Source organism: Staurois parvus, unplaced genomic scaffold (assembly GCF_062004578.1).
Source record: "Staurois parvus isolate SC_StPar_1 unplaced genomic scaffold, SC_StPar_1.0 ptg000652l, whole genome shotgun sequence".
Taxonomy (NCBI): Eukaryota; Metazoa; Chordata; class Amphibia; order Anura; family Ranidae; genus Staurois; species Staurois parvus.
Window position 1 is genome coordinate 2,957,504 of NW_028318448.1, and position 24,101 is coordinate 2,981,604.

Genomic DNA, 24,101 nt, shown 5'->3' on the forward strand with positions numbered 1-24,101 from the left:
AAAAAAAAAAACTATAGAGAGAAAATAAGAAAAGTCTAGTTTGGGTTTCAATTAAGTTTAGGATTTTGTGATAATTTGAAGAATGTGTTGCTTTTCATTTGGTGAGTGACCCCTCCTTTTTCCATTTATTAACAATATTGTTCATATAAATGGCTTCTCATTATATAGTAAGTATTATGTGTCTGTAACATACAGAACTAATAGCATAGCATCTGGAACCGTTCTTAGAAAATAAAATATTTAAATGTATAGCATAGAAATCTGAGCTGTGCCCCAACAGAATCTTATCTCTGCGACTCATAACCTGCTATTCCAGAACACATCTTCAAACGCTGGAAAGGCCTGCATAAAACGGGAACTAGATTTGCAACTCATCCCCTCTTCTGAACAATGGGAACACCTATATATTATTGCTCACAAGGGATCCATTAAAGCTTTGATGCAAGCAAATAACTATAAATTACTATCAAGGTGGTATCGCATTCTGTTCTTCACAAATTTGACCCAGCTCTCTCAAACATCTGCTGGTGTTGCCACACCGCTGTGGGCTCATTCCTTCATATCTGTTGGGAATGCCTGCTGATTCGCAATTTTTGTACAGAAGTCTACGCAATGATCTCCCAGGTGAGAACATACACTCTGGATTTCCCACCAGCTCAATTCCTTCTCCAACACACCTCTCTTCCACACAAATCCTACTTCAGGTTACTAGCAGTGCATATGGTCAATGCAGCCAAGTTGTGCATCCCGCTAAATTGGGGAATGACTCATCCTCCCTCTCTGTCGGAATGGCTCCACTGCATACTCAAAATAGCCAAAATGGAAGACCTCATAAGCATCGCATATGATTCCCCATCCAAATTCGTGTCCTCGTGGGCATGTTAGATACACTTTCAAATGACTGAGACATACTAAGTCCCTCAAAAGTCCCAAACTGAAGTTGAATAGCTCTGCTACCTGTGATAGATACCCTAGACAGGGGAGTATTCCTGTCGGAGGGATCCAGCAAAAGCCCTGCCAGTCCCCCCGTTCTTCCCCATCCACCCCTTTACTCTTTCTACCCACCTAATCCCTGCCTTTTCCCTCCTTCTCTTTTCTTCCTCCTCCTCAGCCTCCTCTCCCCCCCCTTTTTTTTCTTTTCTCCTGGGAAATTTCCCACGTGGGAGGATGACATTAGCCATAGTTTATAAATTCTACCCTAACCACACCCTTTTAAAGAGCCCTCCCCTGCTCCATATTATTGACAACTGCTCTCCAGGAGGAAGAGCCAAGAAACATATCCCCCTTGGTCCTTTAATCGTCATCCCCCCCCCAATCTGAAAAAGTGTTCCCTGATGGTTAATTTATGTTAACGTATGGTCTGGTTGATGAGAAGCCCTCCCATACTTGATGTCCGAAAGTCTACTGAATACTTCTGTGTATGTTGCTCTATGCCCATTTTGTACACATAGCTACAAGACCTAGGACTTACCTTGTGTACTATCCATGATATATACATTATATGACATCTCTCACCACATTGTATCCGTGGATTGATATCTAAATATGCTCAGTAAATTGATATCCTTTTTTCAATAAAACATTATGATAACAAAAAAATCTGAACTGATTTGGCATTGAATCTGGCAATTATAAAAGACACAAATGAATGTAGTTATGTGCCTATTAATACATCATTTCTTTACAACAAAACTCAGAATAGGAAAAGAAGCAGCACAAGGAGCCCATCAGTTGTGCCTGTGATTTGTCATATACTGTAGTGCTCACGTGCTAACAAGGAACATCCTAGTAGGCGGAGAGAGCAGAGTGACAGAATGAGATGACCTCATCAGTCAACTGTATAATGGCTGTCTTTCAATGTCCAGTAATAGCCTTGGAGAGACAAAATACCTGTGTTACCTAATAGAAGCGGAAAAATCAGACCCCCTACCCTGCCAGACAGAACTGAGCCGTGTTGCAGAGCATTGAAAATTTCAGGATTGCATAGATAAAAATACTAGTCCTTTGGGAGGTACAGCAAAACAGTTCCTGTATATGTATTTTTTGTGCATTTAGCTGTTTTCCTGGAGTTAAGCTTCAATATTTCCTTTTTTATAGTAGTTATTAAGAAAATGTCACTTCAAAGAGTTTCTGTTGAAAGAAGTGGTTTATTTTTTGCAAGTGCATTTGTAAACTAATGTGCCTGATTTAGCTGTTAGTCAATATCTTACACATTACTCTGAGACAGAAAATAAGTTGGCAAGGATGACCTATCCTGAGGTGTTTTCAAACACATTGACACATGCTTCATCCTAATAAACTAGAGACTATTGCTGCATAATATTGTGCGATCTCAATGCAGACAAATTCTTAAAAGGCTTCATAAATGAGCTGGACAAAGGTTTTTCTCCATCTGTATCCCCAAAAGATTTCAACCCTTCGACAGAAAATACTGCTAAAGCCATTGCTAAATAATTCCACAATACCAGATTGGAGGAAATGTACTGTCATTTGCATATACATTTTCAAAAACATTTCTAAAATATTTAACATACACATTTAGTCTAGATTTCCACAATTATTTAAGAAATACACATGAAACTAAATCATATTTATGAAAGAAATCTCAGAGTATGAAAATAATGTGTACATCTTTGATTCATAGACACCAGTATGCAATCTCTTTATACAAATGTGCCTGTCTGTACACTATATTTTGTAAGAAATATCATCAGTGGTTGGACCATTCAACTGTTGAATCCTTAATCTTTGTTAATAGTTTTAGACAAGTACCTGCTCTGTTGGAAATGCATTTAAAGCTCATATAAAATATTGTATTAACAAATATGTGTTACAGCTTGACATTCTTTAGAGTTTGTGACTGCATTTTCTTTTTTGAGGCTTTTTTTCTAATCTAGTACTTCTGTGAATAATACATTTCCTGTTCTAGGGTGGATAAACTCACTCCCCTTTTTCTATGGGAAAGCCATGGTTGCCACCCAGGCTGGACTAAAGCCATGTTTTCCTCTATATAGATGAAACTACATTACATAGCCTTAAAATAAAAACAAATGCACTAGCCATATACTAAGTACTAGTATTACATTTTTGTTCATGGATTTTGATATGCTTTAAGCAGACATTCTGAAATGCATACAAAAACTGACAGAAATGAAAATGCAGATAATTAAAACTACATAAAATGGAACAAATAAACCCCTTTTGTTACTTCTTCCTTCAACATCCTGCATGCTGGTGTAGCACCCTCCTAGTTAGATTGCTATAAAGGTTTGGGAAATCTAATATTTTGGGCTCCCTTGTAAATAGTGGAGCAGTTTGTGACAGCTTTGAGCTGTTCTAGGTTTCACTGGTTGCAAGTTTGGTTGCTTTCCCTGTCTTCTGGAGGATTCTAGAATGTAGTGGGCTGGAAAAGGCAAACCCACAGTCTGAGTATTTATGTGGTCTCAGCCAATTCCTGCAGAAGGATGCTCAGTAGGTGGCTTGGGTGCAAAAATAGCCGGGGGCCTCAGGAAGCCCTGTTCATGACCAGGAGGAGAAGTTCCCAGCCTGAAGGGCTGCAATGCAGCTGAAGATCTTACAGGAACTCATCGAGGTCCCAGCTATGCTGGTGCTGGGGGCCTGTTTGCTGAAACTTGCTGGAACTGACTAAGAGACTGACATCACTGAAGATCTTGTGTGGAGAGTTCATGAGAGAAATATGCGGCTGATATTGGAAGAGGCATTCAAGTATCCAGGGACATTGTGAGTACAGACTTGGGTGTAGGATCCTAGTGACTGTATGCTACCACTATCCCTTGTACATCAATGCCAGTGCTTGCTCAGATTGGGACAGTTATTATAGTGTTTCAAGAGTTACTTATTCCCTTAGCTGCTACTGGAGGGATTGAACTAAGAGGTTCTGTAAAAGAGAAGGGTGTCCCCATATTACTATACAGGGTTTTTGGAGTGTCTCACAGCTCCCTGCACCACAGCCAGGTTCAATTTTTCAATAAAGCATCAAAAAACAAACCCCTAGACTGTTCATTGAGCCAGAAAGTGTTTCACATTTGCTCTTTGTTTTAACTTGCTGTCCATGATCAATTAGCAGACATGGTAACTCACATAGTCAGAATATCACCAGTTACACAACTCCTGGATGATGTCTTTTGGTACCACCTCTGATGTGCTACATCAAATAATGTGTGACTTGTTCATCCGGGAGTAAAAAACATTTTATACATTTTTTTTTCCAAGATGAACAGGTCACACATTATTTGATCAGGAGAACTGCCTTTTAAAAAAACAATCAATATAATGTGTTCTATGTATGTTTGTGAACAAATAAAAACATTCATACTCAGTGCATCTCTGTAATGTATGCACAGAACATGTTTTGTCACTTTAAAATCATTGTAAGTATAGAATAATACATCCCACCAGAAGTCTAATGAGCTCCCAACTACCTGTGGGGAATGGCAATTTTCTCTCAGCCCTGTTCTTTTCTCCTGCAACACAGAACATGTTCTGCTTATGTTATGAAGATGAGGAGACAAAGAGATGTTCTATAGTCTAACAGTGAAAATGTGTAGGGCTCTCAACACTGCTTGGAATTCCAATCAACAGAGGCAGCGCTGTCAGCTCACAGTAGAAAGTTAAGCGCTTCATAGATTTCTGGTATATAAATAGTTATTGTTCTATAATTGCAGAAATGTGCATGCATTGCATAGATGAACTGAATATGTGTTTCTTGCCCAGAAATCCATTTTAATAAATGCTTAGTAGGAAAATTATTGCATTGACACAAAATACAGTGGATTTGGTTTATTTAGAACAATGAATCCATAAGCACATACCTGGATGATTTGTCAATATGCCAGTTCATAATGCAGATATGCCTAATTTCTTTTCCTGAAGGATGCACACAACAATGTGCAAATTCTACCTCTAAGTACAACTTTCTGCTACATTTCATTAAATGGCTTTACCATTTTGCAATCTGTTGAACACAGGGGTGTCAAAATGCTAGCAAAGTTGTCTGCTTTCCAAAGTATGTGCAAATTATGATAAATTTCAGGTTGTGTAATACATAATGCCTAGGGCCTCTAGCCATCTAATAGAAAATATGTAACTCTGCTTCTATATTTTCTACAATGCAAATGTTACGATGGCAAACATTCAGTGATGAATTGGTTACTTTATGGTTTATGGAGTACAATCCACACAAAGCCTGGAGTTGAAACATTTTGCTCATTAAAAAATGATAATGGTTTAAAACACATATACCACATTGCTGTAGAGAGAGCTTTCAGCAATATGAAATCAGTATTTCAGTTTTATTCTTTTGTATAAACCACCTGTTGAGTTTGACTTTCTCTAAATTGACTGCAGGCTAAATAGTGCTTGGAAGCAGCATATCTGTCCAATTCTTTCTTTGTCTTGACAGTAATGGACAGAGAGAAACATCTTTCAGGCATGTTTGATGACACAACTTTTTTGGTGATCACTGTCACATGACACTGATGGACTGCTGACCATGGCTTTTACTACAGCCCTCATCCTGATAAGTATGCAGCAGAGTGCTATTGAAGATGTAGTCTTTTGTGAAGGTGCATGCTCCCATAGGCAGTTGTGTATGTATTAGCATTCATGAATATTTGTGTTAAATATTAACGTGTACATCTCTGCAATACATACCCATTTCACAGAAAATTACATGTCAATCCTGATAGAAATACACTTATGTCCCAATTTTTTGTTTTGTGCTGAAAATGTAGTGCTTTTTTCTAGGCTGTAATTGCAAGGAATGGTGTCAGCCCTGTCCAGTTGTCTTTTGCTAAATTACTGTATCCTCCTCTCATCTCCACAACATGAAGTGTGGTGTTTTGTAGTCCAGAGGACTTGGGATGACTGATTAGCCTCCTGTACACATACAGAGTGAACAGGACACAGGACACTTCTGGATTACTATTAGAACCAATAGGTATGTTTTACACTTATGGAATAGACATACCAAAGTTTTTTCAATGTTATATTTAACCAGTTCCCAACCGCGCTATAGTCGAAGGATGGCTACAGAGCGGTTGTCTGGTTCTGGGACGATGTCCATGGACGTCATTCCAGAACACGCCCCCACCAGTGATTGCTGTGTCCAACGGACACAGCTAATCACAAGATACAATAAACGGCCAATCACGGCAGCCTTTTACCACGTGACCAGCTGTGTCCAATGACACAGCAGATCACTGGTAAAATGCAATTGCCGGTTACCGGCTGCACTTTCCTCACGCTATCACAGCGTGAGGAAAGTACTGCCGAGAGCCGGCAATTGTCAGCGAAGGGATCGGCGCTGATCATCAGGGCACTGATGATCAGTGCCCAGCAGTGCCGTCCACCTGTGCCACCATCCTGTGCCCTGCAGTGCCGCCCACTTGTACCCATCAGTGTCAACCACCCATACCCTACGGTGCCACCCAGCAGTGCCACACACCCGTGCCTAGCAGTGCCACTCACCTGTGCCTAGCAGTGCCACCAACCTGTGCCCAGCAGTGCCACCCACCTGTGCCCAGCAGTGCCACGCATCAGTGCTACCCATCAGTGCAGCATCATCAGTACCAGCTCATCAATGCCGCCTATCAGTGCTGCTTACCAGTGCCCATTAGTGCTGCCTATCAGTACAGCCTCATCAACACACACATCAGCGAAGGAGAAAAATTACCTGTTTGCTAAATTTTATAATAGGAACAAAGAAAAACTTTTTTTTCAAATTTGTTGCTCTTTTTTTGTTTATAGCACAAAAAATAAAACACCAAACGGTGATTAAAAACCACCAAAAGAAAGCTTTATTTGTGTGAAAAAAAATTATAAAAATGTCATATGGGTACAGTGGTGCATGACCACGCAATTGTCATTCAAAATGTGACAGTGCTGAAAGCTGAAAATTGGCCTGAGCAGGAAGGGGGTATAAGTGCCCGGTAGGCAAGTGATTAAGAGACCAAAAGGGAGCAAGTAAAAAGCTTTTATTTGTATGGTTTACATCCCTATATCTACATCCTATTGTAATATGGTCTATCTCACTAAGATATACAAGTGCTATAAATGGACCATATGACCAATGTAATGATAAATCAATGATCCTCTACCATGACATCTTTGTTCTTTGTATGATTTTTTTAGCCTGTCTTACCTGCTTTACTCACAGATAGGAGGAGGTAAATTATGCTGTTGTTCATCTACTGACCTAACACCGCCAATTTTTTCTCATCTTAGAATACCTCACATTAAGGTCATTGACATAACAGGTTAAACTTGACAAACACTTTTTATATACTAATGTGAAACAAAAGGGTTATGAACAAAAATATTGTCCAATATAGGGAAATTGTTCAAGCTCCACTTAGAAACAGTTGCAAAGTTTTTCTTGACACCTGCATGAACAGCTAGTTGATGTAACTAGCATATTATCAAATTATTTTAAATATATTAGGCCCCACAGTTGGTTTTGATGCCTGTGATCTACAAGATGAACAAAAATAAATGTTGAAGATACCTGGTCTTGGTTTTTGCAGGGGACGATTACTAATGTTGGGGTGCTGAATCCACTGAAGTCAATGAGAGCCAAATGCACAAAGAAAAAAAAAACAGGTCTGGCCATTTTAAGGGCTATTAGGCAAGGATTTATATAAAAATTTTCATTTGTCTGGGATCAGTGATTTTAGTAATACTTAAAGTGAAACATTAAAAATATAAAAACGTAATTAAAAAACATGCCTAGGAGTGCCCTGACTGTGCCCATGAACTGGTACATCTGTCTAGTGTATACAACCTACTACAACAAAAATAAAATTTACAAGCAAAAAAGTTTTAATATTAAAATTTTAAAACATTATGCCTTCCAGGCTGCATGCTCAAGTATAGGTTTTTTTGGGGAAACCTCATTTCTTTTGTTTTGTGTGGTAGAATATAGAAGAGACCTCATGCTTTTTTTTTTGTGTGGGGTCACCCTTAAAATTCATACCAGACCTAAAGGGCTTGGACAGGGGAGGACTGACAACTCATGGGGCCCCCGGGCAATAGGGGATCATGGGGCCCCTGTGTCCTCGCCCACACTCAAATCACACCCAAAAAAGCCTATGAAAGGTACCAGGGGCATCTCATGGGGCCCCCTACTGACCCCGGGGCCCTCGGGCAGTGCCCGAATGCTCGAATGGTCAGTCCGCCCCTGTGCTTGGATTAAGTTAGAAAAGGACTTTTTAACTATCCAGGCTTATTTGTTTACATGGCTGGGGATTCCCAGCCATGTAAATTAATGGAACAGATGACATCTAGAAACCTCTAGATAAGATGTGTTACTTAGAGAACACAATGTACAGGTTAATGGAAAAGTTCAGGGACATAAACACACACTCGCAAACGCGCACTCACAGGCTGAACTGGATGAACCAGTGTCTGTTTTCAACTTTACCAACTATGTAACTATGTAACCCTTGACAGTTTTTTTTTGGACTACAGGGGCAGGCGCAGATTATTATTATTATTATTATTATTATTATAATTATTACAAAACAAAAGTATGAGCATGTAGTTGTCATACATTAAAACATCCAAATGGTAATGCAATAACATAAGAAAAAGATTGTGAACACCAGATAAAAGAAGAATGCTCCAGATACAGTATGAATTTTTTAGGTATTCTCTCATGTTGTTTTGCAAATAAGGTGATTGCAGCCCTGTTAGTGCAATTAAAAAAAACGAGTACTTAATATAATATTTTTTATTTGGACTGCTATTTTTTTTTAGCATAATCTTTGAGAGATCCATGCTCTTGCTACCCATATGGAATAAAAATATATTTGAAGACTAGATTTGCAACTCATCCTCTCTTCTGAACAATGGGAACGCCTATATAGTACTGCTCACAAGGGATCCATTAACGCTTTGACGCAAGCAAATAACTATAAATTACTATCAAGGTGGTATCGCACTCTGTTCTTCACAAATTTGACCCAGCTCTCTCAAATGCTCTTGCTACCCATATGGAAGAAATATATATTTGAAGTATATTTAAAAAATATTCATCCCAAATACATATATTTGAAATGCTCCAATGTTGGCCATATTCAACATGTATATATATATATATATATATATATATATATATATATATATATATATATATATATATTTATATACACACATACATATATACATATACACACACTACATGTTGAAATGCGTTTTTATTACAAAATATATGAAAAATATTTTTAAAAATACATTTCAAATATACTGTATGTCTTTAAAAATACAAATCTACATTTTTGGAATGCATTTACAAATAAATGTAAAAATATATGTTAAAATTACTTTTTTGTATGTTAAAAAAAATCTGAAGAATATATTTTAAGAAAATATTTTTCATATATTTTGTAATATATAAAAAACGCATTTCAACATGCAGTAAATATATATATATATATATATATATATATATATATATATATATATTTTTTTTTTTTTTTTAAATATATTGAATATGGCCACAATTGTAGCATTTCAAATATATGTCAATATTTTTCTTCCATGTGCGTATACTATAGAAATTCACAATGCCACATATTCTTGTTAGCTAACATTTGCTTTTGGAATATCTACTCATTCCCAGGTCAGTCAGTACTTAGTAAGTAAGGAATCTCAGGAATGTTTACAGTCATTGTCTGCACTTAAAACCATACTTTTGAAGTATATTTTATATAATTACAGCTTTTGTATCCAAATAAAATGCACCCTAACAAATGAAAATTAGCTTTTGCATCTGGAACCTCATTGCTATAAAATTACATTACCATCTGAAACCATGTGAAGACCCTTTAGGTATAGTGCAAAGCATTCATATGGAAAAAATATAGCAACTCTGATCTACACTGTATTGTTTTCATATATTTATTTATTCATGCCCAACTGAAATTTTAAATTAGTTAAACACATGAAATATGAATAAAAAACAATAGGCACACAATGTCTGACAGTTCATTTTCTATGGAAAAAAGCCACAGCCTGAGAAAAAAGGCCTGTCTTCTGTCAGCATGCTGTGTAGAAGGACTACTCTCTGTGCAGAAGCAAAGGTCTCTCTGTCGAGGTCCTGTACACCCCTACTGAGTCAAATCCATAGCTCTGTAATGATCAAAGCTCATGCTCTGGTGACTGAAGTGAACTAACTCTGACTCGGCACGGGGTGTTTTGAAAGTTTGCAAAAACACCACTGCTTCCACACAGAGAGCAAGAGTCCTTTTCTGCAGAATGCTAGCAGGAGACTAGTTTTCAACCCGGGGCTGTTTTCTAATTATACAAACTGTAAGACTATGAATACCTTTTATTTTTATGCAACTAAAATGTATTTAGTTGAAAGTGTGGTTGGCTTTTATCAATTTACATAGGGTTGTACTGACTTATAGGGGTTTATTTACTAAAGCTGGAGAGTCCAAAATCAGACCCCCTTCTGCATAGAAACCAATCAGCTTCTAACCTCAGCTTGTTCAATGAAGCTTTGGCAATGAAACCTGGAAGCTGATTGGTTTCTATGCAGAAGGGAGTCTGATTTTGCACTCTCCAGCTTTAGTAAATAAACCCCATAATGTTTTTGATTTATTAGAAACTCAGTAACTATGTACTGCAATTCTTTGGAATTAGAAGAGATACAGGGCTTCAAATGACAGCATATGTGCATGGAAACTGATGTGCAGATTTCACTTGAAGAGACATCAGTTGAAATTAGTTTTCATGCTCACTTCAATGAGTTTTTTACAAGTTGCAGATTCCTGCATAGAAAAAATCTGCACGTGGTACTACAGTAGTGTTGTGTTGTGGACAGAGCACATAGAGAGCAATTGATTTTCTTGCGCCCTTGCAGAATGCGCGTGGAAAAACCGACGTCTTTGCACAATGGTGTGAAGGAGGCCTTAAAGTATTACTAAACCCAGGACCCTGCATTCACTATATCTGGTCCCCAACAGTACACGTAAAATGGAAGTTCAATTATTTTAGTAAATATAAACTGCTAAATACCTTTTCTCATGAGCAGTTAGAGCAGTCTTGTAACTTCTATCAGCATCTCAGCAGAGCACATGTTGTTAAAGCTTATAGGAGGAAGTTTTCTGCTCTAGGAGGATGCAGAACCCCTGACCTCTGTCTGGAAAGTGCTGATTGGCCCTGTGCTGAGCACATGCACTCTCCCAAGAAAAAAAAAACCTCCCTAGCAATACACACCAAACTGAGCATTCGCAGAGTGTCTCCACACAATATGTCATCTCAGGAGATAAGAGGGGGGCACTGGAAAAAGGGGAGGATCAGAGAAGTCAGGATCAAACAGGGTTTTTAAACAATGCAGAGGATTAACCCCTTAGGTTCCACAGTGAGTGAGTATAACATGCATGAGTTACTGCATATACAGACTGATTTTACTGTTGTTGGTTTAGTAACACTTTAAAGATAAAACAGAAATCTCCAGATGATTTAGGTAAAAGCTAGTAATACATTTTGACAGCTTTTTAACTGATCCATCATGAATAGGGTTTATAAATTCAAGTACTGTAAACACACCCTTTGTTGATTGATGTACATTCATTTTCTAGCATTTTTTAAGGATAATGCAAGTACCTGCCTGCTGTAATTTCTTTTTCACTATTCAGTGTGTTAGCCTTGTCAGTTTAGGTATTCATTTTTAAAGCTTTGTGGGAATTCATTTCAGAAATGCGTTTGTAAACATACAATGGTAAAACTGATAGTAAACACCAATATACTGTATTTACTACCATGCAAAATAATTTTAGCAAAGGGAAAGGTGAGTATATAAAGCAAGATAGATGAATCCTATTTTTTTTTTGTAACCAAAGACCTTATATATCCACCAAAGTTCAGCTAAATCCATCAGAAAAGGTATAGAGAAAACAAATTCTCTACATTATTTATTAATGTGAAAATGTCCAAAATTAGCAAGAAATTAAAATTAAAAAACTGTACATGGTCTAGATGGGCTAACATTTCCCTAATTTAAAGCTGATCTCCACTTATACTATCACATTGTTCAGTTGAACCAAGGTGGGCTAACGGGTGATACCTTTGGGCGTGCTGTATAATCTGTATGTAGCCTCAGCTACATACAATATACAGCACTGTGTTTTGGTAAAGGATGTGAACTTCCCTTCACCTAGAACAAAATTAGGATGGGCTGAGTACTGCTCAGCTATTCATAGGCAGCTTTGTATTCTAGGAATCAATTTGATTAGGTTGAGTGGGAGACCGTGTTATCATCCACCTGCCTCTCTGCCTGGCACATCCCCTGCTAAGTCTAAAGCTGGGTAGACATGGTCCGAATATCGGCCTGTTCAGCAGGAACCAGCTGACATTCTGACCACGTGTACAGCGTCCTTCCAAAAGAAGCCAGTTTAAGGATCGGATTCTGTCAAAGGGACATGCTAGAAAACCAGCATCCAATCAGCACTCACAGCCAATGACTGTGAGCACTTATTAGTGTGTTCTGGCACGGAAGGGAGTCCCGCTGTCAGAACACAAAGACACAGCGGGAGCGATTGCTGCACTAACATTGCTTAGTTAATACAGCAATCTTCCAGGTTTTTTTTTTTTTTTGTTCAGCCCTCTGGGTTGAACAAAAAAAAAAAACTGAATGTGTGTACCAGGCATAAGCTAGAGCTCAGCAATCAGTTGGGAGCATGAGCTTTGCTGATTACCGAGTTATAAATCATCCTAAAGAAAACAAGCTTTGCACACCTCTTGTGTTGGTGTTCCTGATATGTATTTAGCTGATTTAATCTGAAAGCTCAGTTGGGCTTAAACATTAAACATCCATCTTCATTAACATTATATAAGCATAAATTTGCTGTGGAGAACCATTAGATTTAAATATCACCTACGGTTTCCTCTCTTTGCATTGCTTGATATGTTCAATTACCCCATGTTTCCTCCAGGGTTACAATATATAAACATACTAATGTCTGTTGCCTCAGAGTAACCTGAATACTGTGTTACCCTGATTAATAGTCTGAAAATCCCATTGTGTCTGGTCAATACTTTCCATAAATATCAGTAAGAGCAAAGGATCCAAACACTAATTGCAAAACATAATTACCATAGGGGATTTTCTTTTTAAACAGGAGTTAGAGAAACATTCACTTCAGTGATTAAGCATTGCAATCAGTTATATCTTCCCTAAGGCATAAACTCAACTTCAGATACTGTGCATGACAGTTCAACAGCACATAATCAAAATAATGTTTGATTAAACTGAAGCCATCATGTAAATATATATATATATATATATATATATACACACACTGCTCAAGAAAATTAAAGGAACACTTTGAAAACACATCAGATCTCAATGGGGAAAAATATCATGCTGGATATCTATACTGATATGGACTGGGTAATGTGTTAGGAACGTAAGGATGCCCCATCGTTTGATGGAAATGAAAAGTATCAACGTATAGAGGACTGACTTTAAAGACACCCCAAAAATCAAAGTGAAAAAATGATGCAGCAGGCTAGTCCATTTTGCTGAAATTTCATTGCTGCAACTCAAAATGTAGTTTGTATGGCCCCCATGTGCATGTATGCATGCCTGACAACGTCGGGCCATGCTCCTAATGAGACGATGCATGGTGTCCTGGGGTATTTCCTCCCAGATCTGGACCAGGGCATCACTGAGCTCCTGGACAGTCTGAGGTGCAACCTGGCAGCATCGGATGGACTGAAATATGATATCCCAGAGCTGTTCTGTTGGATTTAGGTAAGGCGAGCGAGGGGGTCATTCAATGATATCAATTCCTTCATCCTCAAAGAACTGCCTGCATACTCTGACCACATGGTGCTGGGTATTGTCATGCACCAGGAGGAACTAGGACCCACTGCATCAGCGATCCCGATACCTACTGGCAGTAAGGGTGGCATTGTATAGCCTGTAGAGGTCTGTGTGCCCCTCCATGGATATGCCTCCCCAGACCATCACTGACTGACCCACCACCAAAACGGTCATGCTGAATGATGTCACAGGCAGCTAAATGATCTCCACGGCTTTCAAAGTAACTTACAGATAATTATGATCCCCTGTTTGGGAAGGAATAGACCCAAGTCTAAGAATTTAGTAATATGTCACATAAAATAAATGTCCTATAGATTTTTTTAATTTAAATAATCAATTTCTGTGCAAAGCAATAATCACTTGTGTTGGTTCCATATAATTACTGAATTGAACCCACCTCATATATCCACAACAACAAAAAAGACTTTTAAATGAACATGTAAAAATAAATGATAGCTAAAAGAGCAAATATAAGGTAAGAAAAGAAAAAAAAACTGGTATATACTGTACACACAATTAGATAGTACTTAGTTGATAAGAGATAGGAAGGGTACAAAAAATATATATAAATAATTTTATCTTTTACTGAAAAAAGTGTTTCACTAGGGGCATAGATTTGCCGTAGAAGTGAATAACTGATTGAGCTGGGCGCTCCGACCCAGACCTACAGCAAATGAGCCACCCACCACAACTACAGCTTGCAAAACAACCAAAGGATTTATGTGCCTAGCCCAGAATGACCTGGGGAACATTTGCATATTGGTGCACCAAATCTGCCTATTTTAGGAGACTCATGAAATTCTTCCCTCATTGTAACAGGGAAAATCCTCAGGAAAGTGACATCAGAGACCCTGTCCCTGATCCCTCACGCAGATACTCTGTTAGCTGTTCGGTCTCTGAATAATTCCTTATCCTTGGTCTTCAGCAATGGAAAAACACACATGTGAAGTGACCTGATGCCTTGCCTTCCTCTTCATCACAATATAAAGAACCAGTGGGTAAAAAGTACACAATCTCTGCAGGGATTATGCCCTAGGCTAATTTCACACTGATCCACAGCAAAAACACAACAAAAACGCATAAGCGTTTTTACTGTGTTTTTGTTGCGCTTTCTGGGCATTTTTTAAAGGACACGTGACTTAAAAACTGCACCAAAAATGCTTCTCAGATGCGTTTGTGGGGAACTTTTCAGGAGTTTTCCACTGATTTCAATGGGAAGAGGCGTTTTTGGCGCTTTTTATTTACTCCCAAAAAATACCCCAAAGATGCTGCAAGTAAGAGTTTTTACACCGCACCACAAGTGCAACACCTCAATGTGAACACATACATTGTGAACATATACATAGATATAATTCACATACATAGGGAAGCAGTTTACTTGAGCTTTTCAGGCGCTTTTGTAATACAAAAACACTTGAAAAAATCCTCAGTGTGAAAGCAGTCCAAAACACAAATTTAGGTTGATGTTCTCCCTCAAGCAAGCACTGCGGATAGCTCTTCATAGCAGCCTCTTTAAACTGCACATTTAGAAAAACTAGAGAAGAGGACCGAGCACATTGATTACAGTACACCTCTGCCCCTAATCATTTAGTAGCTGGCCACAACAAACATTCCACTGATGACCAGTGGTTCAAGGATGAACTCTCAGATCTAGATTTAAAATAATGGCCTCAATAACAAACTCACTAATCCAGCCAATATCACCAACTGTTTACAGGATTTTACTCGCTTTACACACACACGGCTCAAATAATGCAGACCTTTCTAGAGAAACTCAACCTACCTAGAATATCCCAGGAACATTTAAATACTTTCACTTCCTCATTCTCTATACACATAATAAAGAGGTCTATATAGAAATTAAATCCCCTGGCCCTGGTGACTTTAGTAATGAATACTATAAAGTCCTGCTCCCTGCCATTTTTTTAAAACACCTATAACCTAGCCACAAGTACTAGCATGTGCTTGTGACCTTAATATTACCATCTGCAAACCAGGTAGATCCCCAACATCATCAGCTAATTATCGTTCAATATATTTAATATCCAGATATTACATTTTACACAAAATAATACCTACAAGTTTCGAACATTAATTCTGCCTCAACAGATTTGTCCTGATTATGTGAGGTTTGAGGAGTGAAGATAGACCCCAAATAACACCAGATGTATCTTAATCTTTTTTATTGCTGAGAAGGCATTCAAAAGAATACACTGGGGATACCTGAGAGAGGTACTTGCAAAATTTGGTCTCACTGGCTTTATAGGATCAATGAATCAAGCCCTTTACACCATGTCTTGCACTAGGGTACACTTTAGGTCTACTATCCTTCCCCTTTAAAATAAAAACAGCACAAGAGTGATTCCTCTCTCCCTAATATGTGTGGTCGATGGAAACCCCAACTGATCCATTACATTTCCTCACAATGTTAGATTACTCTGGACGCTTTTCCTTTTTTAAAGCCAACAATGTCAAATCGTATATGTTAGGCATCAACATCTCTGTTCACCTTAAAACCAGATCTCTGAGACATCAGGGTTTCCACAGGTTTTAATTTAAAATCTCCAATATTTGGGGGTAACACTTAGTGTACTTAGTTCTAATCTTACCAGATGCAATTACAAAGCTTTGCTGAAGTTAGCTAAGCAATGAAATTAATTCTTGAAAACTCCAGTCTCCTGAGTTGGCAGAACCTCAGCTGTAAAATGTTCAGAATACAATCCTTTCCATACCTATTCTAGACACACTCCCCACATCCTATGTCACCAAACTGCAATCAACAATTAACCAATGTATCTGAGATAGGAAAGGCCCCAGTTATAGAGTACAATTCAATACTGATTCAAAGCAGCAGCTGAAAGTGGAGCTCCCATTGTCATTTATTGGCTAGCTGTGCAATAATATGTCATATGTGCATTGTATCGATGTGCATAGACAATGGTAGAGGAAAACAGTGGCAAAAAGACTGAATTACAAAAAAGGTAATGATAAACACAATCCATCCAGTGTTATGGGACAGTACCAGTACAAGTTCCCATGCAGTCTTACTTCTGGGACCAGGGTTGCAACTTTCTTTTGTTAGTGGTGTAATTACTTCAGCCTTTTAAGGAAAGCTGTTTTAGAGATAATAAAGTATAAGATAGATTCATCTATTTTTTATTTCGGATTCAAAATTATCTTTAGCAATGCCTAATTTGACTAACATCAACATCCTTTAAATTTCTATTTTTGGAACTCCAATATTTATACTATAAACATAAGGGATTTTTAGCGGAATCATAGGCAATTGTTTTTCTTGTTCTGGATAGAGAAAGGGAGGGTAATAACACTTGTCAGTTAGATTTTTTGTTTTTTTTGCCATCAATGTCCAATTGGGAAGATTTACCTTCACTTCCTGTCCCATAGCCCATACATGAAGTGGGAGGAAATCCATAAACTTTAAGAGAATACTCCCTCTCAGATCACCAGAACTAGTTTCTTCATTCCCCACTATTACTCTTCTGAGGAAACCCCAACTTTGGGATTTTCTTTTAATTTCTATGATAATGGTAAACAGGACAAATAGAGAGAATGAATTGCCCTAACAGGAGCAAAGACAATAAAAAAGCAATAAAAGCCTAATAAGTATTCTAATCCATTTCCATTCTATTCTATTCAAACACAGAAAAAAAAAAGTTTTGCCTTTGGTTCTACTTTAAGTGAACTCCCACTGAATTCAAAACAGCTGCTACATTCTTAAAAGTGCTCTGTCAAAAGCCATTAACAAGGGCCATTATACATCCCAATCTGTTACTGTGAACATACTGCCAAGACAAAATAAGTTTAATTCTGAAGCTGGATTTCTCAAGAGTAAAAAATATGTTAAGTTTATGACTTTATTTATGGTTGATTGGTATATATATTTTATTGCTGTTAAATTACAAATACTTTTTTTATTCTTTTTTTTTTACTTTTTTTTTTATTTTGTTTTACAGTTCTACATTGATTCTGACTAGTCAAACATGTTTCTGAGTTTGGCTAATAAATTAACGTTTCTTTTTCCCAAAAAACATAATCCAAAACGTAAATTAAATGTTTCATTTTTTTTGGAACACATGATGATATTACAGGCATATTAACCTCTTCTTCTCCACAATTGGCCCTATTAGAGATCAAGATACACAGAATTGTACTAAACCATTTCCTTTTTGTAGGTAATGGATCAGCAGCCAATGTAAACATTCATCACTCTCTCCCTATTCAAAATCAAAGGGTAAAATCACATTATTAATTTGAGAGATTACTGATGGCATTCAACAACAAAACACAACATATATTTCACTATTGCTTGGACACTTTGATTTCCCATAATAAAGTTTAAATGGGTAAATAACTCACTTTCATTATACTTTCCCCTTTTATATATTTATTTATTGCCATAAATTGTCAAGACTTTTAAGCAACAATACCGATTCTCTATGTTCTTTATTTAGTTGCCTTACCACTGTTGGGAAAATACATGCATTATGCAACCTCACAGCAGTTAAATATCCAAGGTTACAAAAAAATTTACAATTACACATCAACTAACATATTTCCTATTGCAACAGTTGTTTTTGCCATTTGTTGCTACTCCTACCTACTCAGTATGTTATGGGATGTTAGGGGATGTTATGTACTTTTTCCTTTGTGTGACATCATTTTTAATTGCACTGTCTGAAGTTAAAAATCATTTTTGTTGTGTTAATGCTTCAGTTACACTATCTAATAAAAAGTTAAATATGTATTTAGAAGTGTGCTACATTTTTGAAGTGTGCAGGGATATGCGTAAATATGGGCTTCCTTGTAACTGCACATCCTATAAATAAGTCATGAGAGGGAAAAATATTGAAGATCCAAACACACTTTTATAGTAAGATCTCCAAAAAAACAGCTAAGTACAGTTGATAAATTGTTTTACTTAACACACAAAGGATTTCTAGTTCTGTGCAGCCAGTTTTGTGATACAGGTGTTCACACAAGCTGTATTTAAATATCTCTGATTTTCAAGCCACGTTTTGAGCACTGACAACAGTTTCTGGTTATTATTACTAAAATGCTGGCTTGTAATATCTTCCTATACTGTCATATACAGAAAATCCATCAGAAGCAGTTTGATTAGCACATACTGTAGAATGGATGTAATATTGGTCCATAAAAGAGGTATATAACGGGCCATATACACATAACTATGCTAAGAAAACTAAAAAAAAAAAAAAAGTGGAACAATTGTCCATAGAAATCAGTTTGTAGTAACTTATTCTTTGTTCTAGTTTTTGTATATGGTCTGTTAAAGGTTGGGGGGGGGGCATCTAAATTATAGTACTAGCACTTTGTTGTTTTTATGAGTTACAGTCATACTCTAAAAGGAAATCCTAAAAAATTATGTAAAATGTGGCAAAGAGTTAATGAAAACTTTGACATTTCAGTTTATCAACTTTATTTTGCTAATAAAAAATAAATGATAAAGCAACAACACCCTACAGCATTCACTTTTATTGTTCTGAATAAAAAGAATAAAGCTTGAGCTGAGACCAGCCAATCTCATTGACTGTCGGGATCAATGGCTTGTACAGCTGCATTGCATATAGTGTCACAAGAATATTTTAGTGAGCTAAATACAAAAGCTTGCACACAGGCTGAGAGTGATCTGTCAAACTTATTTCCCAGAATGCATAACAAAGTTCTAGTTCTGATGTTCTTTCCAGCTTTGCAAATGCGCAGCCAACACTCCCTTACAATTAATTTTATATTAGAGGGGGGAAAACATTTTAGCACAAATTAAATGATCTGTGCTTAAATGCATTTAATTATGTGTTTTATTTTTATATCAGGTAGAAGTGGGGGAAAATGTACACTATTAGTGACCACTGTGCATTGCTAGGAAGAACAAATGTTTCTTTTGGTTTCTGTATACCTTCTTGTAGACAAATGTCTGTCAATCTAGTCAAGAGCAGAAAGCCCTTTAGACTTGCTTGCATTATACTATCTTCTGCTATGTAAATAGTTCATAGTACAAATGATCGGGATCAGTATTTATTAAAAATAGATGGGGGTGGGGGGTTAAAAAGTCACTCACACATTGTATTATTTCCTTTGTATGGTTATACATTATCTGTTTCTGAGTTATTAACCTTTTTGCAGTAATAAAAACAGAAGTATCCTTTGTCTTAAATTATGTTCATGTTTTAAATTTCTGACAGAGGTTAGTTTAATTATAAAAATTATACAAACATAAAATCTTTACTGTAATAAGCAAATGAACAGCAAAACGTATGTCTGAAAGTGCAAATGTTAACATATTGAATTTTGTAACTCTAAATAATGAAATTGTAAGCGAAACAATGCAATTTACTTTCACAAAGTCATAGTAATTATCTTTTTCATAAACATTTTATTAACAACTAATCTATAAAACAAATATATAGGTATTAGTTCCTTGGATAAATATGAACGGCACAACTGTTTTTTTTTTCTTGCTTGTTTGTTGCTGAATGTGATGTGAAATTGATGGCATAATATTCTGTATTTCACACACATAAATAAATAATTTTGTACATGACATTCATACATCTTTAATTTTCTTTTAAATTCTTATTGGTCATTTACTAGCTTGAAAAAGTGTGCTTCTTGGGAGTTTCCATACACCATTTTATCTGTCTATGGACATCCCAACAAACTAAAAAAAGCCCCTGCTCCTGTTCCTGGAAAAGGTTTCTAAAATTCTATTTTGACACCCGGACATGGATTTATTCTATTCATTTATACCATGTTGACATATTCCTCATGGCATCATATAGAACACAATTAGAGATGAGCGAATTATTCAAAAATTCGATTCGGCTGATTCGCCGAATTTGCGGGAGAAATTCGATTCGATGCGAATTTATTCGCCGCGAATTTAACTTATTTAAAGGGTTTCTAGGCTTCAGAGAGCCTTTATATTAGTGCAGAACACTGTACCTTTAATTTAAATGCCCTTGGAGTCTGCTGGGGAAGAGAAATAATACTGTCAGTCAGTATGACATGCAGATGAGTGCCGTCGATCTTAGAATCACCGCACACTTCACTCATTTGGGCAGTCACGGGGCACGACGAAGAAGAAGAAGAAGAAGAAGAATGAAAAGAAGAATGAAAAGAAGAAGAAGAAGAATGAAAAGAAGAAGAAGAAGAATGAAAAGAAGAATGAGAAGAAGAATGAAAAGAAGAATGAGAAGAATGAAAAGAAGAATGAAAAGAAGAAGAAGAAGAATGAAAAGAAGAATGAGAAGAAGAATGAAAAGAAGAATGAAAAGAAGAATGAGAAGAATGAAAAGAAGAATGAAAAGAAGAAGAAGAAGAATGAAAAGAAGAAGAAGAATGAAAAGAAGAAGGAAAAGAAGAAGAAGAATGAAAAGAAGAAGAAGAAGAATGAAAAGAAGAATGAAAAGAAGAAGAAGAAGAATGAAAAGAAGAAGAAGAAGAATGAAAAGAAGAAGAAGAATGAAAAGAAGAAGAAGAAGAATGAAAAGAAGAAGAAGAAGAAGAATGAAAAGAAGAATGAAAAGAAGAAGAAGAAGAATGAAAAGAAGAATGAGAAGAAGAAGAAGAAGAAGAATGAAAAGAAGAAGAAGAAGAATGAAAAGAAGAATGAAAAGAAGAAGAAGCAGAATGAAAAGAAGAAGAAGAAGAATGAAAAGAAGAAGAAGAAGAATGAAAAGAAGAAGAAGCAGAATGAAAAGAAGAAGAAGAATGAAAAGAAGAAGAAGAAGAATGAAAAGAAGAATGAAAAGAAGAAGAAGAAGAATGAAAAGAAGAAGAGGAATGAAAAGAAGAAGAAGAAGAATGAAAAGAAGAATGAAAAGAAGAAGAAGAAGAATGAAAAGAAGAATGAAAAGAAGAAGAAGCAGAATGAAAAGAAGAAGAAGAAGAATGAAAAGAAGAAGAAGAATAATGAAAAGAAGAAGAAGAAGAATGAAAAGAAGAATGAAAAGAAGAAGAAGAATGAAAAGAAGAAGAAGAAGAATGAAAAGAAGAAGAAGAAGAATGAAAAGAAGAATGAGAAGAAGAATGAAAAGAAGAATGAAAAGAAGAAGAATGAAAAGAAGAATGAGAAGAAGAATGAAAAGAAGAATGAAAAGAAGAATGAAAAGAAGAAGAAGAAGAATGAAAAGAAGAAGAAGAAGAATGAAAAGAAGAATGAAAAGAAGAAGAAGAAGAATGAAAAGAAGAAGAAGAAGAATGAAAAGAAGAATGAAAAGAAGAAGAAGAAGAATGAAAATAAGAATGAGAAGAAGAAGAAGAATGAAAAGAAGAAGAAGAAGAATGAAAAGAAGAAGAAGAATGAAAAGAAGAATGAAAAGAAGAAGAAGAAGAATGAAAAGAAGAAGAAGAAGAATGAAAAGAAGAATGAAAAGAAGAAGAAGAAGAAGAATGAAAAGAAGAAGAAGAAGAATGAAAAGAAGAATGAAAAGAAGAAGAATGAAAAGAAGAATGAAAAGAAGAAGAAGAATGAAAAGAAGAATGAAAAGAAGAAGAAGAAGAATGAAAAGAAGAAGAAGAAGAATGAAAAGAAGAATGAAAAGAAGAAGAAGAATGAAAAGAAGAAGAAGAAGAATGAAAAGAAGAATGAAAAGAAGAAGAAGCAGAATGAAAAGAAGAAGAAGAAGAATGAAAAGAAGAATGAGAAGAAGAATGAAAAGAAGAATGAAAAGAAGAATGAGAAGAATGAAAAGAAGAATGAAAAGAAGAAGAATGAAAAGAAGAATGAGAAGAAGAATGAAAAGAAGAATAAAAAGAAGAATGAAAAGAAGAAGAAGAAGAATGAAAAGAAGAAGAAGAAGAAGAATGAAAAGAAGAAGAAGAAGAATGAAAAGAAGAATGAAAAGAAGAAGAAGAAGAATGAAAAGAAGAAGAAGAATGAAAAGAAGAAGAAGAAGAATGAAAAGAAGAATGAAAAGAAGAAGAAGAAGAATGAAAAGAAGAAGAAGAATGAAAAGAAGAATGAAAAGAAGAAGAAGAAGAATGAAAAGAAGAAGAATGAAAAGAAGAATGAAAAGAAGAAGAAGAAAAATGAAAAGAAGAAGAAGAATGAAAAGAAGAAGAATTAAAGTACAGCAAAAAGTGTATCTGCAGAGAGCTCCGCTATTTCTGACAGTTCTCTGACAGTTCCTTCACATTTACAGCGGTTGAAACATTGTATCTATTTATTTCCGAATAAAAACATCTGTATCCTAAATGGAAACAAATAGATACAATGTTTCAACCGCTGTAAATGAACTGTCAGAACTGTCAGAAATAGCGGAGCTCTCTGCAGTGACACTTTTGCCGGCTGATCGGGAAAAATTCGATTCGTGCACCCGAAGTTTGCTAAAATTCGGATTTGATGCGAATCGAATTTTTCCTGATATTCGAAACGAATTCCACTTCGCCAGGTTCGATTCGCTCATCTCTAAACACAATCTTTTACACATTCTCTGCCCCAATGTAAACTTCTATTTTATTTAGTGTACCTAATACAGTCATACACAAAGTAGGGCCAATTTTAGTTGAATAAATTTCACCTACCACTATGGTTTTGGATTGTGGGAGGAACCTGGAGTTCTTCCAGGAAACTCTCACATACTCTTTCAAACATATACTGTACAAACTCAATATATGTAGAATCGGTTATGGAAATCAAACTCAGGACCCCAGTGCTGTAACACATGAGTGCTGTCTACTACCACACAGAGCTCCCTGTAACATCTTTTAAAAAATCACCTCCACGTAGTAACAAACCAGATATTAAATAAATTGCTTGTTTCTTTTAAGAGAAGAGATAAGACAGATCTTAACTTACCTATAACCCACAGTCCTTTAACAGTTGGTGGTCCAGTATGTTTTCCCTGCTGCACTGAAATACAGGCAGGCACTCCTAAGTCATTACATACAATGTAGTACCAGTGTTGACCATGGATCCTGCATTGTAAGTGATGACATGAGTGAAAGAAACTGCAACAAGACTGGTCAGAGACTTGAAAGAAGCAGCTTTAGGGTCACAGTTCTCACAGCAGGATGTGGTGGAGAGGAAGACTGTGGGACCTTGTATTAAGGTAAATAACACTCTGTTTTGTTCTATCCCCTGGAAAAGCAAAGGATTGTTTTTTCATATTGATAGAGATCAGCTTTAAAGGAGAAGTACAGCCAAAGCTTTTTTGGCTGTACGTATCCTGTGGATCACAGGAGTGCAGCTGTTTCTCACTCGTTTGAC

General features: G+C 36.4%; 1 protein-coding gene across 1 annotated transcript in view; it reads right to left on the reverse strand.

Moving 5' to 3' along the window:
• The window catches only part of SACK1B (scaffolding CK1 anchoring protein B), a 135,704-nt gene that overhangs the window by 82,950 nt on the left and 28,653 nt on the right, over positions 1-24,101 (reverse strand). The gene's annotated exons all lie outside the window — the stretch shown is intronic.